The sequence below is a fragment of the Palaemon carinicauda genome, chromosome 7 (genome assembly GCF_036898095.1).
Source record: "Palaemon carinicauda isolate YSFRI2023 chromosome 7, ASM3689809v2, whole genome shotgun sequence".
Taxonomy (NCBI): Eukaryota; Metazoa; Arthropoda; class Malacostraca; order Decapoda; family Palaemonidae; genus Palaemon; species Palaemon carinicauda.
Window position 1 is genome coordinate 173,944,658 of NC_090731.1, and position 4,131 is coordinate 173,948,788.

At 34.4% G+C, this 4,131-nt stretch overlaps 1 long non-coding RNA gene across 1 annotated transcript; it reads left to right on the plus strand.

Moving 5' to 3' along the window:
• Window positions 1-2,066: 2,066 nt before the first annotated feature.
• Window positions 2,067-3,877, plus strand: LOC137643731 (uncharacterized). The gene is made up of 2 exons (XR_011045060.1): window positions 2,067-2,139; window positions 3,731-3,877. It is a non-coding gene; the product is annotated as an uncharacterized lncRNA (long non-coding RNA).
• Window positions 3,878-4,131: the final 254 nt, after the last annotated feature.

Genomic DNA, 4,131 nt, shown 5'->3' on the forward strand with positions numbered 1-4,131 from the left:
AATAATAATAATAATAATAATAATAATAATAATAATATTTATCTTTATTATTATTAGTAGTAGTATCATTATTTTTGTTATAATAATAATAATAATAATAATAATAATAATAATAATAATAATAATAATAATAATAATAATGATGATGATGATGAATATAACAACAAAAATTATGATAATAATAATAATAATAATAATAATAATAATAATAATAATAATAATAATAATAATGAAAAAATTGTAAAATTATTAAAATTTTAAATAATAATAATAATAATAATAATAATAATAATAATAATAATAATAATAATAATAATAATAATGATAAAATAGTAAAATTATTAAAAATAATAATAATAATAATAATAATAATAATAATAATAATAATAATAATAATGGTAATGATAATAATAATAATAATAATAATAATAATAATAATAATAATAATAATAATGAAAATAATAATAATATTAATAATGCAATTATATGGAGAAAAGGATATCAGATACACGAAAAAATCGCTATAAAAGAGATTGAAACTATGTCAGCTTTCGGGGGCTTACCGTTTTCCGGGCCCCAGCTGATTGTATAACTTACTGGTTCTGCACTTTTAGGAGATGAGGATTGGAAAAGTATTGATTTAAAGGCTCAAGATAGAGACGACTGGAGAAATATAACCGATGCCCTTTGCGTCATTAGGAGTAGGAGCAGATGGAGATTATAATGATATATAATCTAATGTATATTTTCTCAATTTTTTCACTTTCGAAATTGTCAAACAACTTTGTCTCGTAGTCTATCCATGGGCCTTCACTGAAGATTAAGTCATATTAATTTGCCTCTAAATATATGAATAATTTATATTTATAAATCATAAAGAAGTAAATATAAACGGTAAAATCTAATTGAATATCAGTTTGCACTTTAGTATTCGTACCATGTGAAGACTATAGTATCTGTAACTACCTTTTTTTCGGAAATTGGACGTAAATCATAACAGAATAAAGGACTCCTCTGCTTTTTAATATAAAATTATTGCAAGATATTTTATTCATTAAATTTTTTTTTATATTTAACAGCCAAACAAAGCATAAATAGCAGTTACTATGATCCCGAAGATAATCTTTTTACACCCGTAGTACATATTCAGATATTTGAAATCTGGTTTATTTCATTATGAAATACAGAATATATGCGCATTTATATGTAATATAAATAAAAAATTTTCATATGAACAAATGTAATTAACTTAACGGAAACTGAAATAGAAAAGTTGCAGAGAATAGAAAATAGAGTGTATAGAAGGATATTAGGGGGTGTAAAGAATACAGCAATTGTAGCCTTGAGATGGGATGTAGGAGCATCTGCAATGAAAACTAGGGTAATGGATGGAAAAGCTGAGGTACCTTAATAGCATTTATAAGGGAGAGAAGGACTTACTAACAGCAATAGTAAATGATATGGAAGAAAGAGAGAGGAAGTGGTGGATGCATGTGAAGAAGTGTGCTGAGGAATGTGGGATGGCGATGAGAGAAGTCAAGAGATGTACGAAAGAGGACATAAAGAAGAGAACAAGAGAATGGGACACAAGCAAATGGAAGAGTGAAATGTAGTGCAAGGAGTCTAATTCTGTATAAAAACTGGAAAAGTGAAATCAAGGAGGAGGAAGTATATGACAATACATTTTCGTCAATTTTATTATTCAGAGCAAGGACAAACACATTGGGCTTGAATATAAAAAACAGACACCAAGATGGAAATATAAACTCTGTATTCTGTGTTGTAGAATAAAATGCTAACCACTTCATGTTATATTGTCCACAGTTTAGTGATATAAGAATAAAAACAATTGAACTCCAACAACCATACGAAGAAGGAAGTGCACAAACAGTTGGGAAATTCCTTTTTTTGTGAAGAAAATATTGAATATAAGAAAAGTGTACTACAACAAATGTGGATGAAAAGAGAAAAACTAGTGAAAATAAGGAACACACAAAACTAAAAAAACACAGAGGCGCCGTTGCAAAGGAAAAGCCTCAACCTGAATCTGATCTGTTCTGATCTGTGTTTACAAACTTTACGACAGTCTGAGAAGTTACTCGTCAATCTTCATTTAAATCCAAAATTGGCGGCAAATTGGTAATTATTAAACGTTATCCAGGTATTGGTGTGAAGTACTATAATACGTAGAGTTTAATTACTAAATCATTTGCCTGCAACATTAGAGTTGGGCTTGAGAAGTGTATATTTTGGGCTTAGCATTGCTGGTAAGAAGTAAGTGTTTACGGTCATGAGTACTCTAGGATTGGCCGGGTAGATTAGGGCATTGTTTTACGTGATTTGTATGTTGTTTTTATTGTTTTTAAAAATGTGGAACAATAGTAGCCAATATTCTAGCCCGTGGAAGGTTGGTACAACCCCAGCCATATCGAGACAACTTGTCCCAATGACAACTCAACTCATATCGAGACCACATTTGGTTAATATACGATAGTTTAATTGCTAGCGAAAATGAAATTCGCCAGTTTGATGTTTTTCTCTATATGTTTATTGGGGCTGGTGCATAATAACTTAATATCGGTCGATTAAAACGTGAAGTATATTTTTTACTCAAAGTCCATTGTTTACATTTGAGAGACTGAAGGACTTACTGCGCATGTGTTTTTTCCATGGATTGCGGAGCTTTCTGTACAATGACGCATCTGTCGGGTGGGTTTTTTAAACCAATTATCAGCTTACAAGTACTTCTTCATAAGTTCCCGGATGTTCTTTTACAACACCTATCCCCACCCCCTTTTCTCTTCATTTTCATCATGGCTTCCATATGTCAAAGTTGTTCTCTGAGGTAGTGGGAGATACATTCCCTCTTTTTCAGAGAAAATAAACGGGCATATGAGTTCCTACAGAATCATGGAGTCATCCCTTCAGACTTTCAATGTCCTTCCTGCCAACAGCCGTGTGTCTTTAGATCTCAAGTTAATCATTGGGCTTGTAATCGATTAGTCAAGGTTGCTAAGAAGGGAAAGCATCGTGCATGCGTTTTTTCCGTAACCACATTTAAGGGCACTTTCTTGGAAAAGGTTCATGTTCAAGCATGGGAAATACTGCTGTTCGTGAATAATTTCCTTTAAAGTACCTTTTCGCACGGCAATGTCACCTATGACCTGGCTGGACATTACAAACCTTGGTTAACTGGAAGTCTTATTGTTCTGAAGTCACAGAAAATTACTGCCAGAAGTTGCCGGCTATTGGTGGGCCTGGCATTGTCGTCGAAGTGGATGAATCCAAGTTTGGGAGGTGGAAATATAACAGAGTAGGCCTTTGTCTGGTTTGTGGGTGTTTGGTGGCATGGAGCGGGAGGGCAAAAAAAAAAAAAAGTTTGTGGTCCCCTTGGTGGACCAACCAGGAATTGCCGAGACCCCTGTGCCCTTGATACAACATCAGGAGAAAAGGATACAAAGATCTCGCCACTGCAGGGTATGTGCACCTCACTGTGAATCGTTTAGAAAATTTTGTGGATCCCAAGACAGGTGCACATACTCAAAACATCGAAAGGCTGTGGCGGGATATCAAGAGTTACGCTCTCCGTGGCGGAATTCAAAAAGACTGTTTTATTCAATATTTATCTCATTATGTCTTTATCCGCCAGGTACAAATTATTATAATACGTATTTTAATGTTCAGTTTAATTTTTCAATAATTAGCAACTAAAGTGTGCTTATTCTTCCAGCACAAGATGTCCAAGCGCCTACTGTACATAATTTCCTGCTTCAAGCCGCCAAACTGTATCCCCACCCATCTACATCTACGACAGGGTCAGTGACAGTTCTTCCTTTGTCAACAGAAGACCCTCAGCTTTCGACCTCCCAAACTTAAGGTAAGGATTTATTTGTGAATTGTGATTTCATTTTAGTTTATGACCTGGGAAGGGGGTCGGGGGCTTACCCCCACTATGGGTTATGACCTGGGAAGGGCGTCAGGGGCTTGCCCCCAGCTAGGGGTTGTGACCTGGAAAAGGGGTCTGGGGGCTTTACCTGCCTAGGGGCAGTAACCTGGGAAGGTTTGAGACCTGCGAAGTGGGTCCTGGGGCTTGCCCCTGGTTAGGGGTTGTGACCTGGGAACTACGAGGTT